This window comes from Balaenoptera borealis (genome assembly GCF_965194805.1).
Source record: "Balaenoptera borealis genome assembly, chromosome: 19".
Taxonomy (NCBI): domain Eukaryota; kingdom Metazoa; phylum Chordata; class Mammalia; order Artiodactyla; family Balaenopteridae; genus Balaenoptera; species Balaenoptera borealis.
In genome coordinates, this window is record NC_138878.1 from 64459079 (window position 1) to 64485467 (window position 26389).

A 26389-nucleotide genomic window follows, 5' to 3' on the forward strand; every position below is an offset into this window, starting at 1 on the left:
CTGCAACAAAGAACCAGAACCTCTCATTTGTAATACTGGCCTATGAAATAAAACCGCAGGCATACTTTAGAGATATTGTGTGTTCAGTTCCAGACCAGTGCAATGAAGTGGTTACTGTAATAAAGTGGGTCACAGTACATATTGAAGTTATATTTACACTATACTGTAGACTATAACGGGAACTCTGCTCAATACTCTGTAATAACCTAAATGGGAAAATAATTTGAAAAAGAATAGATACATGTATATGTATAATGGAATCACTCTGCTGTACACCTGAACTAACACATGTTAATCAACTATACTCCAATATAAAAGAAAAATTAAAAAAAAAATACTTCAGGGCTTCCCTGGTGGTCCAGTGGTTAAGGCTCTGTGCTCCCAATGCAGGGGGCCAGGTTTGATCCCTGGGCAGAGAACTAGATCCCACATGCATGCTGCAACTAAGGACCCTGACTGCCGCAACTAAGACCCGGTGCAACCAAATAAATAAATTTAATTAATTAATTTAAAAAACTTTCTTGCTGCTCTTGTCAAGGGGGTGGTTGAGTGGCTGCAGAGACACAGGTCTTTGTGAGGACCCTGACTGCATCTTAGCTGACTAGCAGCATCTGATTCTTATGGGCAAAGAGCTGGCGGATGGTCGTACTGTCTCAGACCAAAATATCCAGAGTCCACCCTGCACTTGGTGCTTTGCCTGAAGGATGGCTTCATGGAGCCTTCCCTCAGCAGCTCGCCCAGAAATACAACTGGGACAAGAGGACCTGCCCCACGTGTTATTCTTTCCTGCACCCCTGCCCTGTCATTGCCACATGAAGAACTGTGGTCACACCAACAACCTGGGCCCCAAGAAAAACGTCAAATAAGGCCCATTCGCGGTCTACTATTTGCGAGCAGGACGGCCTCCTGTCAAGCAGAAATCTCCCTTTTGGTGACTGAAGCAGCAAACAAACAAAACAACTTACTGCTACAAAATGCTGACAGTCGTCGGAGCATCCAGTGAGTCACAGCAGTAACATCAAAATCACTGATGAACGATCACCGTAACAAATAGAATAATGTTAAAAGTTCGAAATATCGTGAAAATCATCAAAACTTGACACAGAGACACCGAGTGACCAAATGCTCTTGGAAAAAGAGCACAAAGATTGGTTCAGGCACGGTTGCTACAAGCCTTCAGTTTCCAAAATGCAGCATCTGTGAAGCCAATGAAGTAAAGTGCAATAAAAAGAGGTATGCTTGGGACTTCCCTGGCGGTCCAGTGTTAAGACTCTGAGCTTCCACTGCAGGGTGTGAGGGTTCGATCCCTGGTTGGGGAACTAAGATCCTACATGCCACACAGCACAACCAAAAAAAAAAACAAGAAAGAAAGAAAGAAAAAAAAAAGAGGTATGCTTGTATAAAAATAACAGTTACCATAACAACAATTACATATGATGATAACCCATTTAAAAATGGCAAGAGATACTCATAAAATTAACTATGGATACTGAGTAGTTAAAGAATCGAAAACAATTTGCCTTAAGAGATTATTTTTGCAGTCAGACAACATGGCTTCACATCCTGACCCAGGCACTTGCTGAGGTGGAGTTGAATGAGTCTTTAAACCAGTATTTGTCCTATGTTCCTTCATTTCTGAAATGAGAATAAACATCAGTGTCTTTTTCAGCGATGAAAATTCAATGAGTTATTATGCTTAAAGCATTAATAACAATGATTCTTACTCGAAGTCTGGTAAGAAAGATAATAGAGATTGAAATTAAGGGAATTCCCTGGAGGTCCAGTAGTTAGGAGACCGTGCTTTCACTGCTATGAGGTTGGACCCCTGGTCCTGGAACTAAGATCCCACAAGCCACGTGGCGGAGCCAAAAAAAGAAAAAAAAAGCGAAATTAAGATCACTTTTTAAAAATAAATTTATATTAATTTATTTATCGATTTATTTATTTTTGGCTGCGTTCGGTCTTCGTTGCTGCACACGGGTTTTCTCTAGCTGCGGAGAGCGGGTGCTACTCTTCGTTGCGGTGCGCGGGCTTCTCATTGTGGTGGCTTCTCTTGTTGCAGAGCACGGGCTCTAGGCACGCGGGCTTCAGTAGTTGTGGTGCATGGGCTTAGTTGCTCCGCGGCATGTGGGATCTTAGTTCCTGGACCGGGGCTCAAACCGGTGTCCCCTGCATTGGCAGGCGGATTCTTAACCACTGTGCCACAAGGGAAGTCCCAAGATCACTTATCAAAGAAAAATATATTATTTTTGGTTGAGAACAAATTCTAACTGGAGAATATAGGGTGTCAGTTGTCAAGTTGGAAGTAGCACAAATCTTATTTTCTCTGCAAGATACTTTGGCTCTGAATGTCACTACATCACTGGAAAATGGCAGGATAGCTTCCAGGCATTTGGCAATGGAGAGTCTCTCCTTGTCACAAACTATAGTTGGAATCTTGGGGTCTTTATTTCTTTTTTAAATAAATAAACTTATTTATTTATTTTTGGCTGTGGTGGGTTTTCGTTGCTGTGCGCGGGCTTTCTCTAGTTGCAGCGAGCGGGGGCTACTCTTCGTTGTGGTGCGCAGGCTTCAGTAGTTGTGGCTTGTGGACTCCAGAGCGCAGGCTCAGTAGTTGCGGCACACGGGCTCAGTAGTTGTGGCACACGGGCTTGGTTGCTCCATGGCACATGGGATCTTCCCGGACCAGGGCTCCAACCCGTGTCCCCTGCATTGGCAGGCGGATTCTTTTTTTTTTTTTAATTTTATTTATTTATTTATTTATTTATTTATTTATGGCTGGGTTGGTCTTCGTTTCTGTGCGAGGGCTTTCTCTAGTTGCGGCAAGTGGGGGTCACTCTTCATCGCGGTGCGCGGGCCTCTCACTATCGCGGCCTCTCTCGTTGCGGAGCACAGGCTCCAGACACACAGGCTCAGCAATTGTGGCTCACGGGCGTAGTCGCTCCGTGGCATGTGGCATCTTCCCAGACCAGGGCTCGAACCCATGTCCCCTGCATTGGCAGGCAGATTTTCAACCACTGCGCCACCAGGGAAGCCCCTGGCAGGCGGATTCTTAACCACTGTGCCACCAGGGAAGTCCTTGGGGTCTTTCTATCTCATTCATTCTTAAAATATCATTCAGTTCATTGCATGCTGGTTCAACTCCACACACTTGATTTTGAAGCACTTGACCACAGCCAACTCCCAAATTAAAAGACTTCAGTTCACCATTTGCCATTCCAGTACTTTCACTGAAGTGAACCCCTAAAGGAACACTCTTTCATCATGTTTATACTGCACCTAACTTTATACATGTGGATTGTCACGTCACAAAATTCCCCAAACAACCCACTGATTTACCTCTTGTTGTAAAATGAGAAAGTGTGAAATGTAAAGTGTGGGAAAAAAATAATGCTAAGGAAAAATTGTATTAAAATATTTTATTATAGTAGAAAATCAACCATGTAACTTATAGCTTAATACCATACTTGGAAATCGAAATTTTAATACTCTTGGGACTTCCCTGGTCCAGGAAAATCCCACATGCCGTGGAGCAACTAAGCCCCTGAGCCACAACTACTGAGCCCGTGTGCCGCAACTACTGAAGCCCATGCGCCTAGAGCCTGTGTTCCACAATGAGAGAAGCCACCACAATGAGAAGTCCACGCACCGCAACAAAGAGTAGCCCCTGCTTGCCGCAACTAGAGAAAGCCCATGCACAGCAACAAAGACCCAACACAGCCAAAAATAAATAAATTTAAAAAAAAAGAAAAAGCCCAAGGGCTTCCTCCTTCAATACCAGTTGGGAATTCAAAGCATAAATAGGTATCCACCTATAAGCACCACTCGGGAATCACCTTAAGGCACCAAGCCAGTCAGCATTAGCTGTTTCCTCAAATCATTTTTTGAACACCTTGGAATTCTCCCATCTCCCTGGAAAGCTGACAAACATTCTCCTAACATTTCGATGTTAAAATCAGTCTCAATGGCCAAACCAATCTTTGGGTGAAGTTCCATCCTGATCCAGTGAATGACCATAACTGCAATTTAGCAACAACAAAAAAAAGTGCTCTGGAGGTGAATATATGAAATTTCTACTTTATCTATCAAACAGAATCTTCCTATCGCATACTGTTCATTTTTAAAAGTCTTGAATATAGATATTTTCAAATTATTGCACTGAGTGCTTCAAGGACAAAACTGAAATTGCATGATTTTGAAATTTTCTAATATTTTTCGTATGCTTACTATATTCCTATTTTCCCTTCATGGAAATCAGGGTGCATGCTGTGACATTTACTTAGGAACAAAAAAGGACATTAAGAAATACGTTCATATACTGCATATTCAGGAATGGGGAGCAGGTTGTAGGGAGTGCCAAAAAAAAAAATTCCAAAGGTGGAGTCACTTGCCCCTGAGAGGACAAACCCAGACTTAATTGCAGCTTCATCCCTCCCAGAAAAGTGACCTTAAACCAATCACTCTAGAATTTCCTAAACAACACTAGTGAGGTAATAGACAGGAAAAGATTTTGCCCTCCTTTCCCCCAAAAAGGTAACCTTGCCTGACACTATCTTTTAAATTATTGTTTATTTATTTGGCTGCCCCTGGTCTTAGTTGCGGCACATGGAACCTTTGTTGTGGCATGTGGGATCTTTCAGTTGCGGCACACGGGATCCAGTTCCCTGACCAGGGATCGAACCAGGGCCCCCTGCATTGGGAGCTCAGAGTCTTAACAACTGGACCACCAGGGAAGTCCAGAAACTATCTTTTCTTTAACTAATAACTTTCTTATCCTGCCCAGTATCTGCCTATTAAAGCTTTCCATTTTGTACAGCTCCATGGAGCACCTCTTTTTTTACGAGGTGGAATGCTGCCCAATTCATGAATCATTCAATAACACCAATTTGATTTTTAAATTTGCTCTGTCCAATTTTTGCACAATAATAGAAGTCAGAGTCTGAAATACACTGCTATGATATTTTCATTATACCATCTGAATATTCTGGAACAGAGAGTGGAGAGGAATTACTCAAGTACAAATTATGAGAATTTAATCCCCAAATTGTATGTTGTTTGATTCCATATTGGAAAGAAATTATTGCAGATTCTTTCAATCTTGAGAGTCTAATGGTGCACTGTTAGCTTCTCTTGTAAAGTACTGAGATGGGGAATAACTGTGTTGGTGGAAGCAACAGGATTCATCCAGGGTTGACAAAAGTGATTAAATTTATTAATTAAAACAGGAGACCTACAATACATTCTAAATAAAACACTAGCAAAATGTAATTGCAGCAGTTAAATGCGAATCATACACATACACATAATATTCTGGTTCTTTTGAATAAATTTCCCTCTCAAGATAACTGCTCTCTGTTCAACTTCCAAAAATAAGACTAATTTCTCATTAAACATAGATATATACAACGGTTATGGCCATCCAATGGAGAAAGAGACCAAGGTTTCCCCTGCATTATTTCCACCAATCAGTCCCTAGCAACCTGTCACTTTCCTCCCATGAAAAGCCCAGTCCATTAATGTCCTTCCTGCCCTGTTCAAGGTCAAGTTGGTAGACGATTCTGTCCCATAACACACTGTGGGGTATCTACGGAAGGGCTCCCCAAACATAAGCATGATGGGTCATGTCCTAGTTTTACATTATTTTCTGCCCCTCCCTAACGATGATTTACACAATGTTCAATTTAATAACTCAGGGTCCTTATTTTTCCAGGCAACATGGAGGTGAAGGAACCACACCTAATGAAGTTGGCCCTTTCATCTTATTGACTCCTTCCCAGAGACCATCATCAAAGGCCTACACTGAAGGCATAAGATCAACAGATTTCAAACTTCACGTTGAAAGGCATAAATTGTAACGAAGCCTTTTCAAGAAAGTTGAATATTTATACACTGGAGATAATGGGCCATTTCCACATATATCCTTCTTACCCTCATATATGCATCATGTCATAAGTTTTAACACACTGTGACTTGTAATGATTCTTCAGTATGTAATATCTCAGATTAATCTGGAGAACTACAGGCTTATTTAATCCTAGTATGCATTCTTTTTTTTTTTTTTTTTTTTTTTTTTAATTTATGGCTGTGTTGGGTCTTCGTTTCTGTGCGAGGGCTTTCTCTAGTTGTGGCAAGTGGGGGTCACTCTTCATCGCGGTGCGCGGGCCTCTCACTGTCGTGGCCTCTCTTGTTGCGGAGCACAGGCTCCAGATGCGCAGGCTCAGTAGTTGTGGCTCACGGGCCTAGTTGCTCCGTGGCATGTGGGATCTTCCCAGACCAGGGCTCGAACCCGTGTCCCCTGCATTGGCAGGCAGATTCTCAGCCACTGCACCACCAGGGAAGCCCCTAGTATGCATTCTTTGATGTGTGGTCTATTCTAAGAATTGCTCAAAAAGTTCCCCAAATTTATTACATTTGTAAGGGCTCTCCCAAATATGACTTTCATGATGCTCCCTGAGGATGCACTGTTTCTTAAAAGTGTTTCTATGTTCAGAATATCTGTATATTTTCTGACGTGTATAAATTATTTCATCACCCCAAAGGTGTGATTACTTGATGAAAACCTTTACGCATTCATTACATTGGAAAGCTTCTATGTTCCACAGTCTGGATCATCACTTACGAGCATTAGTAAACATATTCTTTTGTGTGGTTTCTCTCAAAGATAAGTCTTCTGAAGTCTAGTGCACTGTGAGGCCTGGATAAAGCTTCTGCCCTACATTTCCATGGCTTCTCTTCAATATAGACTCTCTGTTGTTGCTTAATACTTGAACTCAAGGTGAATGTTTTGCCACACCCATTGCATTTGGGAGCTAACACTTCAGTATGTTCCCCGACTTGTGATCTTTGGGTAAAATCCTTGCCACACACAGTACATTTGTGTTGTTTCTCTCCAGGATAAAGATTCTGATATCTAGTGACGAAGGACCAATAATTTGAAACTTTGCCATATTCATTGCATTTTTAAGCATGAGGTATCTGGTGACCCTGAGCTTAAGGCACAACCTAAAAGCTCTGAAAATTCATTACTTTCGTAATGTTTTGTCCAGTGCTTATTACCAAACTACTGGTGAGATGGGAGCCATGAGTATAGGTTTTGCACATTCATGGAATTTGTGAGGTTTCTTTCTAGAATGAATTCATTTTCTAAAGGTCTGACTACACTAAATATATTTACCTGGCTTCTAGCCAGTAAGAATTTTCTCATGAACATTAAAATGTGAACCTATGCTAAAAGCATTGCCACATCGATTATATTTTCAAGGTCTTTCACCAGTATGGACCATCTGTTAAGTTAGGCTTGAAAGCACACTCAAGGATTTGCCACACTCATTACATTTAAAAGGTTTCTCTCCTGTATGAATAATTTGGTAGGTCATAAGGTATAAATTTTGACTAAACACATTGAGACAGTCATTACATTTGTAAGGTTTCTTTCCATTATGAATTATCTGATGGCAAGTGAGGCTGAACGCACAAAAGCTTTGCCAGACTCATACTTGTACGGTTCCTCTCCACTATGAATTCTCCAAAGAACTTGTAAGGTGTGAATTTTGAAGTTTGAATTTTGAAGACCTTCCAAACATATATCATATTTATATGGTTTCTCTCATGTATGGATTTTCTGATGTGTAGTGAGGGTTGAGACCTGAGTAAAGGTTTTTGCACACGCAATACACTTGAACGGTTTCTTTACAAAATGTACTATCCAATGACTTGTAAGGTGTGAATTTTGACTGAAGGCTTTGCCACAATCACTACATTTGAAAGGATTCTCTCCAGTATGAACCCTCCGATGAATTCGAAGATGTGGTTTTAGACGAAAGACCTTGCCACACTCATTACATTTATAAGGTTTCTCTCCAGTATGAACCCTCCAATGAATTGCAAGGTTTGAATTACGACTGAAGACTTTGCTACACATATCACATTTATATAATTTCTTTCCTGTATGAATTTTCTGATGTCTAATGAGGTTTGAGCAGTGATTAAAGGTTTTTCCACACTCATTTATATACGGTTTCTCTTCGGTGTGAATTCGCTGAAGATTTGCAAGGACTGAATTTCGACTGAAGACTTTGCCACATACATCACATTTATATGGTTTCTCTCCTGAATGGATTATTTGATGTTGAGTGAGCTATAGGCCAGGACTAAAGGTTTTGCCACACTCATTACATTTGTAACATTTTTCTACAACATGACTTTCCTGATGACCCACAAGGTGTGAATTTCGACCAAAGATTTTACCACATATATCACATTTAGATAATTTCGCTCCTGTGTGGATTCTCTGATATCTAGTGAGGTTTGAGCTGTTAAGGAAGGTTTCGTTACACTCGTTACATTTGTAAGGTCTTTTGCTGTGCGCTTTCTGGTCTTCTGGCAGTGTTGGAGGAATGCATAAAATCATTCTCATTTGTATTAGAAATACTGGTTTGAACAGTAAGAGGAATTACGTGAAGTGGTGAAACTGAGGCACTACTGTTGATTTTCTTGTCAGCTAAATTTAAATTTAAATTTATAAGTTTTCCCTTCACTTCTCATTATATGGAGTTCATCCTGAAAGCATAATCCAAGCCTATTTCCAATGGGCTTGATTCCTGCATCCCGTCTACAATGGCAATGTCTTCCATCAGAGAGATTTTTGTTATGGGTTATAGGCATTACTTTATAATTTCTTTCATCATCTCTCTGCTGAAACTCAAAGTCATACATATTTTCCTGGATTTCCCTGAGGTAAAAATGTTTGATTTCATGACTTTCAGATCTTCCCAACATCACTGTTTGGAATACTTCTCCTGTATCACTGTTCGTTTTTGGTTGTAACTGCTGGATCACACGTATGAGAGAGATATCTGTAAGATATAAAGAACCATGGTTATCCTATTCATTACAACCTATAAATAAATGTTTCATATTGAATATATATTACACCAAAAGTAATACTTATACCAAACAGAGTTATGAAACTACCCAACAATGATCCTAAAATTTTTAGCAACACTAAAGGAATAGAATTCTTTACTAAAGAAAGAGTAATAACATATAATTCAAGTTCATTTTCAGGTAGGCTTGTTTCACAAATCCTATGTTAAAAACACACAGATTGGACATCAGCTATCAAAGAGAGGGTATTTTTCCACCATGACCCCAAAGCACATACCAATTAACATTAAACATACTGCTGTCTCATAACTGAGAAAAAAATATTATATTAGAGATATATTCTGCATACTTACTATACATACATAAATGCTAAAAAAAGATGTAATGCTAAATAATCCAAACAAGCTAATAAATAATCTAATTAATTGGCTGTTTAGAATTGAAAAATTAATACATAATAGAGAAAATGAAGAATTTGATACAACTTTTTAAATTTTATTTATTTATTTATGGCTGTGTTGGGTCTTCGTTTCTGTGCAAGGGCTTTCTCCAGTTGCGGCAAGCGGGGGCCACTCTTCATCGCGGTGTGCGGGCCTCTCACTATCGCGGCCTCTCTTGTTGCAGAGCACAGGCTCCAGACGTGCAGGCTCAGTAATTGTGGCTCACGGGCCTAGTTGCTCCGCGGCATGTGGGATCTTCCCAGACCAGGGCTCGAACCCGTGTCCCCTGCATTGGCAGGCGGATTCTCAACCACTGCGCCATCAGGGAAGCCCCGATACAACTTTTAAGAAAACAAAATATTTTCCTAAATATCTGCTTTAAAACTATGTACCGGGCTTCCCTGGTGGCGCAGTGGTTAAGAATCCACCTGCCAATGCAGGGGACACGAGTTCGAGCCCTGGTCCGGGAAGATCCCACATGCCGTGAAGCAACTAAGCCCGTGCGCCACAACTACTGAGCCTGCGCTCTAGAGCCTGCAAGCCACAACTACTGAGCCCATGCGCTAGAGCCCGTGCTCCACAAGAGAAGCCAGTGCAATGAGAAGCCCGCGCACTGCAATGAAAGAGTAGCCGCCGCTTGCCGCACCTAGAGGAAGCCTGTGCACAGCAACAAAGACCCAATGCAGCCAAAAATAAATAAATAAATTTAAAAAGAAAAAAAAAAGTGATTGTAGGGAGAAGGTAGGATTGCATCTATTACTCTATTTCCTATGTAATGTGTCCAACTGTATATTACATAAGTTCCATTGTCATGCTTATATTCGAGAAACACATACATAATATTCTAGGACATTGTGCAAGAATTTTGCGAGCAGAAACCAGAAGGAAAAACCAGGAAAAGGCGACTCAAAAGGAGATGGATGCATTTCTTCTGTACACACACATGCAGAGACAAAGAAATCGAATCAACAGTACAGTCGAGTAGGAAGGAGATCATGATTTTGAAACCGAGTCCCCCTACATTTCATTTCCCCTGCCGAGTTTGATTAACCTCTTTATAGAATATTTTATTCCCTTTCTTGTTCCACACCTGCTCCCCTTAAGACTGAGGGTATCAAAAAGGGTGGGGGGGATTGAGACTGAGGAAGACCCTGTGGGACCCTGCCAGCCTTTCTGTGTCCCCGTTTCTTGTTCATAGAAAAAGGCTTAGTCTCCTAGACTTTACCAGAGATCCAAAGAGCAGATTCAAGCCGTTACTATTAGGAGAGTGAGGGAACGCAGAAACAAAGGAAAAGCAAGTCCAGCACAATCTTTAAGGTAGCTTAAACCGATACCTTGCTTTATGACCCCTAACTGTGGCTTCAACCAGTTGTGAACAACATTGTCACGGGGCCCTGGAGACAGGCTTTTGTGACAGTCCTCAAAACCAGAACAAAAACCTGGAAAGACATATAGGTGAGGCACTCGTGATACTTTCTGTCTTGTATCCTACAGCCTGCTGACCACCCTACTGAGTAGGTTCAAGTGGTGACTCTGAATGCAGTAGGATGATATTGCAACACATGAGGGAAAGTGTTCTCTATCAGTAATTTTCTGTTACCCAGTAAACCCATTCCACAGAGAGTCCACCAAAAGTTGTCCATAAACTACAGGTGGATTATCACAGCAAAGAAACTGGAAAAATCTTCAGTCCTTAGGACTACGTAATTCAAAAGCACATTTAAGAGGCAAACCGTACTAAGGAAAATAAGAAATCAGGAAGAGTACACATTCCCAGACTAGGCAGAGCAGTACAAGAGCCAAAAAATTACAAGATACAGGAGTCAGATGCTCGAGGACCTTGAGATGAAACCATGGGCTCGACCCACAGATGCCAAGCTAAGACCTGAAAGATTCATATATGCTCCCCATGTAGGACTGGGGATCAAAAAGAGGATCTCTTGGGACTTCCCTGGTGGTACAGTGGTTAAGAATCCGCCTGCCAATGCAGGGGACACGGGTTCGAGCCCTGGTCTGTGAAGATCCCACATGCCATGGAGCAACTAAGCCCGTGTGCCACAACTACTGAGTCCGCGTGCCGCAACTACTGAAGCCCACGCGCCTAGAGCCCATGTTCCTCAACAAAGACAAGCCACCTCAATGAGAAGCCCGTGCACTGCAACGAAGAGTAGCCCTCGGTCACTGTAACTAGAGGAAGCCCACGCGCAGCAACAAAGACCCAATGTAGCCAAAAATAAATAAGTAAATTTAAAAAGAAAAAAAAGAGAGAGGATCTCTCTGTCCACTGACCTTAGTTTTCCTAACTAACAATACAGAAGAACCACTCCATCTCCCTGTTACACACAACCCTGAAGGGCATGGCAAAAGCAGAACACAAGAAATGGCTGAGGGATCTAAACAAGCAGACAGGGCTTGAGACAGCTCCATGCAGGTTCTGACGTGCCAGATGAGTCAAAGAGCAGCCGGTGTTTTCTCATCTTCTGATTACGTCTTCCAAGTACAGCAACTCTGATCAAACTCAGAGGCTCAGGGGTGGGACTCCAGAGGCATCAGCTCTGATCTACAGGGACTAAGAACTGAGCATCCAGTGGAATCAAGACCAGAAGGAGAGATGAAGGGGCAAGAGACCCTGAAAAAACAGCCCACCTCATGCTCCTCAAAGTCAGGCAACAACCAGTGCACAGGAGCCAGATGGTGAGTGTTGTGGATCCTGATAAAGGCCTTGCCTCTGTCTCTGTAGGAGCTGCAGCCCCACTGGAGTGGGAAAGAACACATTTCACATGCGGAAGGACAAGAGGGATAAATTACAGAGAAGAAAAATTTCCTCTGAGATTTTTCAATAAATCAACTTCAGTTTTCCCAAAGAACTCTCTACCCTGAGAAGAGGTTCCCAAACACTACTAGATGTCGTGGCTTCCTATCTGCCGTGAGATCCCATCTCTGTTCACACTTTTGATACATTCCCACCCATTTGGTTTTTTGCTATTTTCACACCACTCACCAGAGTCCTGGGCTACTTCTCTTGCTCTAAAATGGAAATAGGGCTTCCCTGGTGGCACAGTGGTTGAGAGTCTGCCTGCCAATGCAGGGGACACGGGTTCAAGCCCTGGTCTGGGAAGATCCCACATGCCACAGTGCAACTAGGCCCATGAGCCACAATTACTGAGCCTGCACGTCTGGAGCCTGTGCTCCGCAACAAGAGAGGCCGCGATAATGAGAGGCCCGCACACCGCGATGAAGAGTGGCCCCCACTTGCCGCAACTAGAGAAAGCCCTTGCACAGAAACGAAGACCCAACACAGCCATAAATAAATAAATAAATAAATAAATAAATAAATAAATAAACCCAAATTTAAAAAAAAAAGAACCTTTAAAAAAATAAAAAATAAAAAAAAATAAAATGGAGATAATGTTCAGATCAGAAATAGAAATTCCTGCTTATCAGAACAAAGAAATGTATAGTGGGACTTCCCTGGTGGTCCAGTGGTAAAGAATCTGCCTTCCAATGCAGGGGATGTGGGTTCGATCCCCGGTCAAAGAACTAAGATCCCACAGGCCATGGGGCAACTAAGCCCACACACCACAACTACTGAGCAAGTGCGTCTCAGCTAGAGCCTGCGTGCTGCAAACTACAGAGCCCACGCGCTCTGGAAACCGTGCACCACAACCAGAGAGAAGCGTGCTTGCCGCAATGAAGAGCCTGCACTCCGCGATGAAAGATCCCACGTGCAGCAAATGAGACCCCAAGCAGCCAAAAGTAAAACATTAATTACTTAATTAGAAAAATAAATAAAAAGAAATGTAAAGTGCTGTGTTTTTTCCAAAATCACAGTGCTTTGTTCAGCTGAGTAGTGAAGAAAAGACAGGTGTTTCTGGAAAAATATTTCAAAAATTCACCCACTGCTTGCCTTCTTCTAAATGCATAGGGAACAGTGTAATACATATATCTAACACTCTTCCAAGAAATACTGAGTCAAAAGCAAAGGGTACAAAACAGGAAATCAGACATTTTTTAAAAGTCTGCCATTGTGAAATAGAGATACAGATGTAGAGAATAAACGTATGGACACCAAGTGGGGAAAGCAGCAGTGTGGTAGGGGTGGTGGTGTGATGAATTGGGCAATTGGGATTGACATGTACGCACTGATGTGTATAAAATTGATGCCTAATATAAGAACCTGCTGTATAAAAAAATAAATAAAATTAAATTAAAAAATTTAAAAAAAAAAGAAATACAACATGGCAGAGATGTCAAAGATAAAATGGGCCTTGAGCAAGTTTAAGAGATGTATTTGTTAATGTCTCCTAAGAAGGGCCTAAAGTCAGTGCTTAATAATTCTAGTTTATGTCTTTTAATGTGATTTAAAAAAAAAAAAAGTCTGCCATTGAGCGCTTTTTTTTTCCAATTTATTTTATTTATTTATTATTTTTTGGCTGTGTTGGGTCTTTGTTGTTGCGCACGGGCTTCCTCTAGTTATGGTGAGCGGAGGCTACTCTTCGTTGCAGTGCACAGGCTTCTCATTGCGGTGGCTTCTCTTGTTGCGGAGCACAGGCTCTGCAGCATGTGGGCTTCAGTAGATGCAGCGCGTGGGCTCAGGAGTTGTGGCTCATGGGCTCTAAGGCGCAGGCTCAGTAGTTGTGGTGCACAGGATTAGCTGCTCTGTGGCATGTGGGATCTGCCCGGACCAAGACTTGAACCCGTGTCCCCTGCATTGGCAGGCGGATTCTTAACCACTGCACTACGAGGGAAGCCCTGCCATTGAACTTTATATATAATTAAGCTCTAGAACAACCTCTGATGTAACACGAAAGGCACAGATCATCTGAAGAAAGGGTCAGTTTAAACTCATGATGTTGCATGATGTCTGAGTCTCCAAGGGGCCCCCCAAGAGGCACATAGGGGAAAATGCATAACACAAAAGGGCAGATCCCAACATCTAGAGAGAAGTTATCCTCACCCACGGAGATCGGGTTCCTTTACGTCTCCAACATCACGTCCCTGTACAAGGCCCTCTGAGCAGGGTCCAGGCATTCCCACCCCTCCTGAGAGAAATCGATGGCCACATCTTCGAAAGTCAGCTGTTCCTGAAAGAAAAACATTTCTGGGGTGGGGGTGATGTTGGATAAATTAGGAGTTTGGGATTAACATATACACACTACTATAAATAAAACAGATAAACAGGAAGGATCTACTGAATCGCACAGGGAGCTATACTCAATATCTTGAAATAACCTATAATGGAAAAGAATCTGAAAAAAGAATATATATATAGCTGAATCACTCTGCTGTACACTTGAAACTAAGACAACATTGTAAATTAATTATACCTCAATTTAAAAAAAAATTTTAACCAAGTGGCCATGAGGATAGTTTTTATCTTTATAAAAAATGAAATGAGGAGAAAGGTGTAAGGACTGATTCTGTCTGTTGACGTATATATTCTGAAAGATACACGTTATGGTATTTGGACCAAATTATGTATCTTTAATTTTAATTTCTTATGCTTTTTCATAACAGACTATGATATCCTCCAATTAATACAGATTTTTCATCTTTGTGGACAATTATAAAACACACAGAAACATAACTCAAGAACGGGTTGTCTGTGCAGAAGTGCTAGATATTATGTTCTAAACACTGACTGATATTCAATAGCCAGATGAGCTCCAGTATGAGTGCTGTCTTCAGACATGACGAAGTCCACCGTGGCTTTAGAGAAAGGTCAAAATCCTCAGTTATGATAATGATAACAACAGCAATGACTAAAAGTGTTTGAACACTTCCAATATGTAAACATTACTCTAAATAAGTACTTTACAGGTATGAATTGTTATCAACATAACAGGTCATTAGGAAAAGACCTGTTCCCATCTTACAGAGGAGAAAACTGTGTCAGAGACACTCTGAGGTCTCGGGTCAAGAAGCTAAGAAATGATACTGCAAGCATCTCAACTCAGAGGGTTGGGCTTTGGAACGCAAGTTAAAAAATAGAAGAGTTTAGTAATAGAGCATTAAAAGTACATTGACATGGGCTTCCCTGGTGGCGCAGTGGTTGAGAATCTGCCTGCCAATGCAGGGGACACGGGTTCAAGCCCTGGTCTGGGAGGATCCCACATGCCACGGAGCAACTAGGCCCGTGAGCCACAACTACTGAGCCTGCGTGTCTGGAGCCTGTTCTCCGCAACAACAGAGGCCGCGATAGTGAGAGTCCCGTGCACCGCGATGAAGAGTGGCCCCCGCTCGCCGCAACTAGAGAAAGCCCTCGCACAGAAACACAGAAACGAAAGACCCAACACAGCAAAAATAAATAAATAAATAAATTAATAAAAAAAAAAAAAAAGTACATTGACAGGGACTTCCCTGGTGGTCCAGTGGCTAAGACTCGGCACTCCCAATGAAGAAGGCCCAGGTTCCATCTCTGGTCAGGGAACTAGATCCCACATGCCGTAACTAAAAGTTCGCATGCCACAACTAAAGATCCCACACGCTACAACGAAGATATGAAGATCGAAGATCCTGTGTGCGGCAACTAAGACCTGGCACAACTAAATAAATAAATAAATAATTTAAAAGTTGTTAAAAACAAAAAAGTACGTTGACAGAGGGTTCCCTGAGAAAACTTAAATAAGTTCAAGGGACTTCCCTGGTGGCACAGTGGTTAAGAATCCGCCTGCTGATGCAGGTGGTGTGGGTTCGATCCATGGTCCAGGAAGATCCCACATGCCGTGGAGCAACTAAGCCCGTGCGCCAGAACTACTGAGCCTGTGCTCTAGAGCCTGCGTGCCACAACTACCGAGCCCGCGAGCCACAACTACTGAAGCCCGGGCGCCTAGAGCCCATGCTGTGCAACAAGAGAAGCCACCGCAATGAGAAGCCCATGCACTGCAACGAAGAGTAGCCCCCACTCGCCGCAACTAGAGGAAGCCCACACAGAGCAACGAAGACACAACACAACCAAAAATAAAGTAATTTAAAAAAAAATAAAGAAGTTCAAGGTGAACAACATGGAACAGCATGAAAGGTCATTATATATGTGGGCCCACACAAACACACACACATACACAGAAAACGTTAGTGATCTTCCTACTATTTAAACCATTAACATGATAGTGCAGGAAAAATTCAAGGCCAGGGAATATACTGAAGATATAATTTCAGCTACAAAAGATACATACTTTTGAAATCATAAGAAGTGATTGCAACTGATGTCAAAAAAATGTTTTTAAAGGATTAAAAGGGAGTGCTATGAACAATAATACCTACACATTACATAATCTATAAGATACAGGTAATTTTGTAGAAACATAAACCTACTAAGTTGGAAACATTAAGAAATAAAAAATCTGAACAGAATTATAACTAGAGAGATTCAAGTAGTAATCAGAAACCTCAAAGAAAAACTCAGGAAGAGATGTCTTTAACTGCATAATTCTACCAAACATTTACAGCAGAATTACCACTAATCCTGCTAAAAATCTTACAAAGAGTTGAAGAGAAAACACTGCCAAACTCATTCTATGTGGCCAGCATGACTGTGATACCAAACCCAGAGCATCACATAAGAAGAAAGGAAAACTAGGGCTTCCCTGGTGGCCCAGTGGTTAAGAATCCGCCTGCCAATGCAGGGGATACGGGTTCAGCCCTGGTCCGGGAAGATCCCACATGCCGTGTAGCGACTAAACCAGTGCGCCACAATTACTGAGCCTGTGCTCTAGAGCCCGCGAGCCACAACTACTGAGCCCTTGTGCTACAACTAATGAAACCCACGCACCTAGAGCCCGTGCTCTGCAACAAGAGAAGCCACCGCAATGAGAAGCCCACGCACCACAATGAAGAGCAGACGCCGCTCGCTGCAACTAGAGAAAGCCCGCGCACAGCAACGAAGACCCAATGCAGCCAAAAATAAATAAATAAAATTAAAGAAATTTATGTAAAAAAAAATAAAGACAACGGGACACTCTCTCCAAAAAGAACTGCCACACACAGACACACACCCAATTTGACCGATCACTTCATGGGTCACTGTTGCTCACGCTCAGAATTTCTGGTCTATTCTCTCATCTCCATTTTACCAGTGGGCTCCCCGAGGGCCAGAGGGGAGATATTTCTGAGAAGGTCTGAATTCAGTGAAGAGAACCATGTGGAACTGAATTCTGAAAAGCTTCCTGAAGGACCAGTGGGCAAAGTTTGCCCTTACCGTCCATCCCACTTAAAACACAGGGACGGGGCTTCCCTGGTGGCGCAGTGGTTGAGAATCTGCCTGCTAATGCAGGGGACACGGGTTCGAGCCCTGGTCTGGGAAGATCCCACATGCCGTGGAGCGGCTGGGCCCGTGAGCCACGGCTACTGAGCCTGCGCGTCTGGAGCCTGTGCCCCGCAACGGGAGGGGCCGCGATAGTGAAAGGCCCGCGCATCGCGATGAAGAGCGGTCCCCGCACCGCGATGAAGAGTGGCCCCCACTTGCCGCAACTGGAGAAGGCCCTCGCACGAACCGAAGACCCAGCACAGCCAAAAATAAATAAATAAATTTAAAAAATTAAAAAAAAAAAAAAAAAAAAAAAAAAAAAAAAAAAACACAGGGACGGGGACTTCCCTGGTGGTCCAGTGGTTGAGAGTCTACCTTCCAATGCAGGGGACGTGTGGGTTTGATCCCTCGTCCGGGAAACTAGGATCCCACATGCCGCGGGGCAACTAAGCCTGTGCGCCTCAACTACTGAGCCTGCACGTTCTGGAGCCCGTGCTCCACAACGAACGGCCCTGCGTGCCGCAACTAAGACCCAACGCAGCCAAATAAGTAAATAAATAAATAAATATTTTAAAAAATAAAAAACACAGGGACGATCTTGCATATTGCTGAGCAAAGGAAACTTCTCTTGCAAGGTCTGATCACACTGACACCAAGCAATTAATTCTTCTTTCTCAGAAAATCAAAGAAAAATATTTAAAAAACACAGAATTGCAAAACCATTGCTGCTGGTGGGGAAAACACTGAAAGGGGTCAGCTTAGAAATAAGCTGTGAGCAAACTTCTTCATCATAAATAGAGGGGCTCCGTTGGAAGGTTTCACATCATTCCAGCCCATCCTTCCTCACTTGCACAGAACAGTCAAGAGGGCCCTGAGGGAAACATCTTTATAACACCTCACAGCTCACAATTTTAATAGATCACACAAAAAGGAAGAAAACGGAATATGAGACTAACTGGTTAAACTAGGTTTCGGCTGTTAATATAAACCGTCATTGATATCTTTACCAGGTACTCATCAAAATAGCCTAAAATTATTTATTAGTTACCAAGGAACTTTTCCCATATAGAAGATAAGGAGGAGAAAGCAGGCAGGACTCAAAGGAACCTGAAACATACTTTTTTTTTTTTAACACATTTTTAAAAGAAATGATTTGTGAATATTTTTCATGTAAAAATTCTGCTGTTAAAGCTTTTAAAAATTGAGACTATAAGGTTAGAAAAGAATGATATGAGTTGATTATAGAAGACCAAACATTATTCCAGAAAGAAATACTTATTTATAGGAAAGGAGAAATTGAATGAACTAAGATTTATTACAACTTACAAAAAAAATTATACAGAATAAAGAAAAACTAAATGCATTACACACAAAAAATACTTTAAATAAATGTTCCTCTAACAAGGCACCATGTAGTGACAGAGTCAGTCATTTCTTGCCCCAGGTGTCCTCTCCCCTGACCCCTAATCCACGCCAGGAAAAGGGAAGGGGGTGACCCACAACTAAGGGAATCAAGTCACTGCCCCCTGGCTGAATAGGGATTGCAAACGGAAGTTATCTTCTCATATAAAGAATTACAAAATGCATAAGCCTGTAGACAGCAGTTTTGCAATTCTCATCCTCATTTGTATAATTTGAACAAATTTTAAATGTACTATATTCTAAAGCCACAAATCATATATCACGACATCATCCATATCCAAACAACTCACCGTCCATCTGCGTCCAGCTCCCACCACCCACCTGCACTACTACGTGTTACCATTTCATTCCGTTTATCTGCCTCCCTATTTCTTTCTCTGCCTACGTCTTTTTGCTCCCCTCCGCTCTCCTGCCGTTCCTGCCCTCGTCTCTATTTCCTCCCTTACACCTGCCCTGCCCCACTCTGCACCATGTTCCCTCTTGTTCCTCTTTCTCGCCCGCCTCCGCTCCCTCTCTACCCTCTGGGTTACACCTCTTCTAGTGCCCTTAACTTCCGCTCCTCCCCACTCCCCGGCACTGCAGTTGGCGACGCTTCCTTCCTGCTGTCTTCCTCTGCTCTTCGTGTCCCCCTCTGTCCTCTTTCTCTCCCAGCGCCTGGTGCTCTGAAAGCCTCGGTTCCACCTTTTCTCCTCTCCCGGACTCACCGTGCGAAGTGCCTCACCACTGCTGCCCTCCCTCCTCCCGCTGATCCAGGGCTCTCGCCGTGCTGCTCACCCGGAGATCCGCCTTTCTTTATTTACTTCTCTATTTTATTCGCCCGCTACTTTCAAGGCTAAATCTGTTTCATTTCACTTTCTCTTTGCAAGTCCCTCAGCCGCCGTCTAAGTTCCCATTGGTTCTCCCTCATTCTTTTCTCCCTCTCAGTTTTTCTATCCCTCTCTCGGTCGCTCTGTCTCTGCTTCTCCTGATCCCCCTTCGCCCCCATATTTAGAAAGATGGGGAGTGAATAAGATGCCCGCCTACCGCAAGAGACCATTTTCCACCTGAGTTGAACTTGGGACGGAAGAACCATGGGCGTCCACAAGGCTGGCCCAGGTCACGTCCCCCTACGCGGGGTGAGGGGAAGGGCTGACCAGGAAGGGGAGGCCAGAGAAGCAGAAGGACCGGCCTGAGGAGGAGGCGAGGACAGAGGGGCTGGGAGGGAGGGAGGGGGTCTCAGGAGAGGGGCGGGCTCTGCAGACCCCCAGGACCGGGGAGAGGACGCGGCCTCGCCGGGAGCGGGGCGGCCGGCGCTGCCCTCCAGGGGCCGAGAGGGCGAGGCTGGGGGTGGGGCGGAGGGCGAATCCACCCCGCGGTCAAGGACTTTACAAGGGGAGGCCGAGACAGTTAACAGGTTTTAAGCAGCGAAGTGTTGCGAAAGGCGGTGTCTACCTGGACGGAAGGTATTAAAAACCAAGGGCAAGGACCATCCTCAGAGAAATCTATAACCCGAAGAGAAAAGATCCCCGAAAAGATTCAGACCGGCTAGATCTGAATTTACCTGGAGTAAATTCAGGGGCGGGTGTGGGGATTTTAGGTCCGTAGTCACTCACAAGACCCTGAGGAGGGAGTAAGAGAGGCCCCGCCACGCGGATTTGCCCTAGAAAGGAGAAACTCACCCTGTGTCTTATGACCCTGTCTCCGCCGTATCCGCTTCCAGGTCCTCTGGAAATTGCGCCCGCGATTAGAAGCAGGGCCTCCGGGGGGCGTGGCCGGGGCGGAGCGCTTCCAACGAGGAGCGGGAGGAGGAGGGAGCCCAGGTCTGAGAAGGGGGAGCAAGACGTCCGGGCAGGGGGCGGGCACCGAAGGTGCTTCCCAGTAATTTCACGTGCTTAGTTTAAGTGACTGTAACAGTTTTAAGATAAAAAGCTTACAGTTGGGAACTTCCCTGGTGGCGCAGTGGTTAAGAATCCACCTGCCAATGCAGGGGACATGGGTTCAAGCCCTGGTCCGGGAAGATCCCACGTGCCGCAGAGCAACTAAGCCCATGGGCCACAACTACTGAGCCTGTGCTCTAGAGCCCGCGAGCCACAACTACTGAGCCCACGTGCCACAACCACTGAAACCCGCGCACCTAGAGCCCGTGCTCCGCAACGAGAAGCCACCGCAATGAGAAGCCTGCGCACCGCAACAAAGAGTAGCCCCCCCACTCAGCATAACTAGAGAAACCTCATGCACAGCAACGAAGACCCAACACAGCCAAAAATAAATAAATAAATTTATTTTTTAAAAAAGAAATCATTGTGGAATAAATCCTCATTAAAATAAAAAAAAGCTTACAGTTGTGTGGGCCAGTTATGTCAGAAACTAAGATGTTTCCTCTTAAGATGAAAATGGTGTAAGTAAGGGAATATCCTGTTGGGCCAGTGGTTAGGATCTTGGTTAGGGAACTAAGATCCTGCAAGCTGCACAGCTGAACCAAAAACAAAAAACAAAACAAAAACAACAGGAAAACACCACACACACACACAAAACAAAAACCCGTCAATGTCTTTTTGGCAAGAGTTTGCTTTCAAGTCCTGCTAGTGAGACTGAAGCAAGTTGTGGCATGTGAACTCTTAGTTGCAGCATGCACGTGGGATCCAGTTCCCTGATCAGAGATTGAACCCGGGCCCCCTGCATTGGGAGCGCGGAGTTTTATTCACTGCGCCACCAGGGAAGCCCCCTGTATATTGTTTATTCTTAAAAGGAAACTGAAGAACACTGACCTTTTCAAACTATTTCACTAAGCATTCCAAGCACAAAAATGACTGTTCTACTTTTAATGATTTCTGAAAATCTTTTATATTTTTGGTTTACTTCCTATATTCCTATTTTCATGATCATGTAAATCAAGGTTTATGCCATGGTTTTTACTCTAGCACACAAACAAAAAAAACCCACATAAAATATATTCATATAGTGCATATTTGTGAAAGTATGTCAGGTTTTAGGTGGTGTGAAAAAGGAATAACAAGGCCAAGGCAGAGTCCCTTCACCCCAGGACAGCAAACCAAGTCTTAATTGTAGTTTCATCCCTCCCTAGAACATGGCCTGAAACCAGTAACTCTGCAATTTCCAGATCAACACTAGTGAGGTTATCTACAGAATAAGACCTCAGCTGCACGACTACCCAAAATAGGAGACCTAGCCTGAAACAATCCTTTTTAATTTTTTTTGTGCCAGTACGTTTCTTGTCTAACCCACTTTCTCCCTACAAAAGCATTCATAATTGTACAGCTCCTTGAGCACCACCCTATTTACTAGGTGGCATGCTGCCCTATTCATGAATCATTCAACAAAGCCAATTAGATGTTTTTTTAAATTAATTAGTCTGTGTGGAGTCTTAGTTGCAACACGCATGATCTTCGCTGTGGCACGTGGGATCCTTCATTGCGGCGCATGGGCTCTACAGCCTGGGGGCTCAGTAGTTGTGGCACCTGGGCTCTCTAGCTGTGGCGCACGGGCTTAGTTGCCCTGTGGCATCTGGGATCTTGGTTCCCCGACCAGGGATTGAACCCACGTCCTCTGCATTGGAAGGCAGATTCTTAACCACTGGACCAGTAGGGAAGTCCTAGCCAATTAGATCTTTAAATTTACTCAGTTCCATTTTTGCACATTAATGGAAGTCAGCCTCTAAAATGCACTGCTATGGTATTTTCACTATAGCCATCCGAATATTCTGGAATAGAGTGTGGAGAGAATAACTAAAGTACAAATTATGAGTATGTAATCTCCCCAAGTATGCTGCTTGATTCCTTCATGGAAAGAAATTGTTACAGATACTTTCAGCCCTGAGAGCCTAATAGTGCATTCTTAGTTTCTGTAATATATTACTGAGGTGGGATAAAACTGTGTTGGTAGAAGGAACATGATTAATCCGTGGTTAAGAAAAAAGTGATTTATTAAATAAGAGACCTATCACACATTCTGAATAAAACAGCAGCAGCAATTAAATGTGAATCATATAACTACAAATACTATTTGGTTTGTTCTGATTAAATTCCACTCTTGGTTAACTGCTTTCTATTCAATTTCCAAGAATAAGACTAATTTTTCAGACTTCCCTGGTGGTGCAGTGGTTAAGAATCCACCTGCCAATGCAGGGGACAGGGGTTCGAGCCCTGGTCCTGGAATATCCCACATGCTGCAGAGCAACTAAGCCCGTGCACCACAACTACTGAGCCTGTGCTCCAGAGCCCATGCTCTGCAACAAGAGAAGCCACCGCAATGAGAAGCCTGCACACCACAACAAAAAGTAGCCCCCGCTTGCCACAACTAGAGAAAGCCCACGTGCAGCAACGAAGACCCAATGCAGCCAAAAATAAATTTATTGAAAAAAAAGACTAATTTTTCATTAACCATTGCCATTCAATGGAGAATGTAACCACCACTTCCAGTGCGTTATTTCTAACAAATGAGTCCTAGTAACCTGTCACTCTCCTCCCATGAAAAGTCCAGTCCTTAATGCTTGATCTGTTCATGGTCAGTTGGTAGAACATTCTGTACTATAACCCCCTGTAGCCTATCTATGGATGGGTTCCTTGAACATAAGCATGATAACTGATATCATAGTTTTACATTATTCTCTGCCCTTCCCTGATTCTAATTCATTCAACATTGAGTTACGTAACTCTGTATATTTTTTTTTTGGCCAGGTGGGGTCTTAGTTGTGGCACGTGGGATCTTCATTGAGGCATGCAGGATCTTTTGTTACAGCAGACTGGGTCTTTGTTGTGGCAGGTGGGCTTCTCTCTAGTTGTGGCATGAGGGTTTTCTCTTCTCTAGTTGTGGCATGCAGGCTCCAGGGCACATGGGATCTGTAGTTTGTGGCACGCAGGCTCTCTAGTTAAGAAGCACAAGCTCAGTAGTTGCAGCGCGTGGGCTAGTTTCCCCACAGCATGTGGGATCTTAGTTCCCTGACCAGGGATTAACCCACGTCCCCTGCACTGGAAGGTGGATTCTTTACCACTGGACCACCAGGGAAGTCCTTTGGTATTGTTTTTCCAGGAAAGGTGGATATGAATGAACCACACCTAGTGAATTTGGCCCCTTTGTCTTGACTCCATCCCAGAGACCATCAGGAAATTCCTGTAATAAAGGTATAAAATCAAAAGACTTCAAACCTTAGCTTGAAATTCATAAAGTAGCAATGCAGCCTTTTCAAGAACACTCAAATGAAATACTCTATATTTTATTAGAACAGAATGGGCCACTTCCACATGTCCTTGCTGCAGTGATACACACAACATGTCATAAGTTTTAATATTTTGTGACTTGTAATTATTCTGTAGTATGTAACATCTCAGGTTAATCTCAGAGAAGTAAAGACAGTTATTCCTAGTATGGATTATTGGATGTATGGTGTGTTGCAAGAATTGGCCAAAAAATCTACACATTCATTACATTTGTAAGGATTCTCCCCAACATGAATTCTTTGGTGAATCTTAAGAACACACTGTTTCTTAAAGGTATTTCCACGTTTAGTATATCTGTATAGTTTCTGTCCTGCATGAATTCACTCATTACACCCAAGATGTGAATACTTGATTAAAAAAACTTTACAACATTCATTACATTTGCAAGGTTGCTCTTCAATGTAACTTTTTTTTTTTTTTTTTTTTTTTGGCTGCTTTGGGTCTTCGTTGCTGCACACGGGCTTTCCCTAGTTGCGGCAAGCAGGGGTTAGCTACCCTTCGTTGCGGTGTGCAGGCTTCTCATTGCAGTGGCTTCTCTTGTTGCAGAGCATGTCCTCTAGGCACACGGGCTTCAGTAGTTGTGGCTCGCAGGCTCTGGAGCACAGGCTCAGTAGTCGTGGCACACAGGCTTAGTTGCTCTGCGGCATGTGGGATCTTCCTGGACCAGGGCTCGAACATTGGCAGGCAGATCCTTTATTTTTTTAATAAAGGTTTATTTATTTGGCTGCATTGGGTCTTCATCACTGCATGCGGGCTTTCTCTAGTTGTGGCGAGCGGGGTTCACCCTTGGTTGCAGTGTGCAGGCTTCTCATTGCAGTGGCTTCTCTTATTGCGGAGCATGGGCTCTAGGCACGTGGCCTTCAGTAGTTGTGGCACACGGACTCAGTAGTTGTGACTCCCGGGCTCTAGAGCACAGGCTGAGTAGTTGTGGCACACAGGCTTAGTTGCTCCGCGGCATGTGGGATCTTCCCAGACCAGGGCTTGAACCCGTGTCACCTGTATTGGCAGACGGATTCTTAACCACTGCACCACCAAAGAAGCCCTATAACTCCTCTTATGTTCCACAGTTTTGATCTTTGGGTAAAGCCTTAGCCTGCACATTACTTTTGTGTGGTTTTTCTGAAAGATGTATATTTTGAAGTCTAGTGCAGTGTGAGGCCTGGATAAACCTCTGTCCATACATTCATACAGCTTCTCCTCAATATGGACTCTCAGTTGTTGTATAGTACTTGAACTCAAGGTAAAACTGTTACCACTCCCATTGCATTTGTAAACTATTGCTCCAGTATGTTCCCCCTTTTATGTCTGGGTAAAATCCTTGCTATGCACATTAGATTTGTGTGGTTTGTCTCCAAGACATACATTCTTATGTATCCTGAAAGTAAGCAATAATTCAAAACTTTGCCACATTCCTTGCATTTGTAAGTACAAAGTATTTGGTGAACCCCGAGTTTAGGCAATACCTAAAAAGCCTTGCCACATTCAGTAAATGTGTAAGGTTTTGTCCAGTACGGATTACCTGATGATTGGCGAGATGTGACCCGAGTAAAGGTTTTACACACTCATATCATTTGTAAGGTTTCTCTCCAGAATGAATTCTTTATCGAATACTAAGGTCAAACCATTCTCTAAAAGCCTTGACACACGCGATACATTTATACAGCTTCTATTGAGTATGAATTTTCTCATGAAGCCTAAGGAGTGAACACCTTCTAAAAGCCATGCAACACTGATTACATTTGTAATGTCTCTCACCAGTGTGGATTACCTCATGGTAAGATAGGCTTGAACGCAAAATAAAGACTTTGCCACAATCAAGTCATTTGTAAGTTTTCTCTCCAGTATGAATTCTCCGATGATACACAAGGTGAGACCTATAACTGAAGAATTTTGCACATACTTCACATTTAAATGGTTTCTCTCCTGTATGGATTACCTGATGGGAAGTTAAGGTTGATCGCATACTAAATGCTTTGTTACACTCATTACATTTGTAAGGTTTCTCTCCAGTATGAATTCTACGGTGAGTCACAAGTTGTGAACTTTGTCTGAAGCCCTTGCCACACACATCGCATTTATGTGGTTTCTCTCCCGTATGGATTACCTGATGGGAAGTTAAGGTTGACTGCACGCTAAATGTTTTGCCACATTCATTACATTTGAAAGGCTTTTCTCCTGTA

General features: G+C 43.2%; 1 protein-coding gene, 1 long non-coding RNA gene and 1 pseudogene across 6 annotated transcripts in view; 2 read left to right on the forward strand and 1 right to left on the reverse strand.

Annotated features, from left to right (window-relative positions):
- Window positions 1-9375, forward strand: part of LOC309616970 — a 188410-nt gene extending 179035 nt beyond the window's left edge. The window contains exon 2 of the long non-coding RNA XR_014237689.1: window positions 7542-9375. This is a non-coding gene — a long non-coding RNA (uncharacterized lncRNA). The remainder of the gene's footprint in view (window positions 1-7541) is intronic.
- The window catches only part of LOC309616851 (zinc finger protein 836-like), a gene marked incomplete at its 3' end in the record, with an annotated part of 476825 nt that overhangs the window by 195660 nt on the left and 254776 nt on the right, over window positions 1-26389 (forward strand). The gene's annotated exons all lie outside the window — the stretch shown is intronic.
- Window positions 6045-26022, reverse strand: LOC309616946 (zinc finger protein 57 homolog pseudogene; annotated as a pseudogene). Of its 4 annotated transcripts, none has more exons than XR_014249833.1 (3): window positions 20652-26022; window positions 14284-14427; window positions 6045-8855 (listed from the first exon to the last, which is right to left on the reverse strand). The product of XR_014249833.1 is annotated as a zinc finger protein 57 homolog pseudogene (transcript). The 4 variants fall into 4 exon arrangements; XR_014249834.1 differs by lacking the exon at window positions 6045-8855 and adding an exon at window positions 13781-14032; XR_014249835.1 differs by lacking the exons at window positions 6045-8855; window positions 20652-26022 and adding an exon at window positions 20534-20631 and having other exon boundaries at window positions 13781-14427.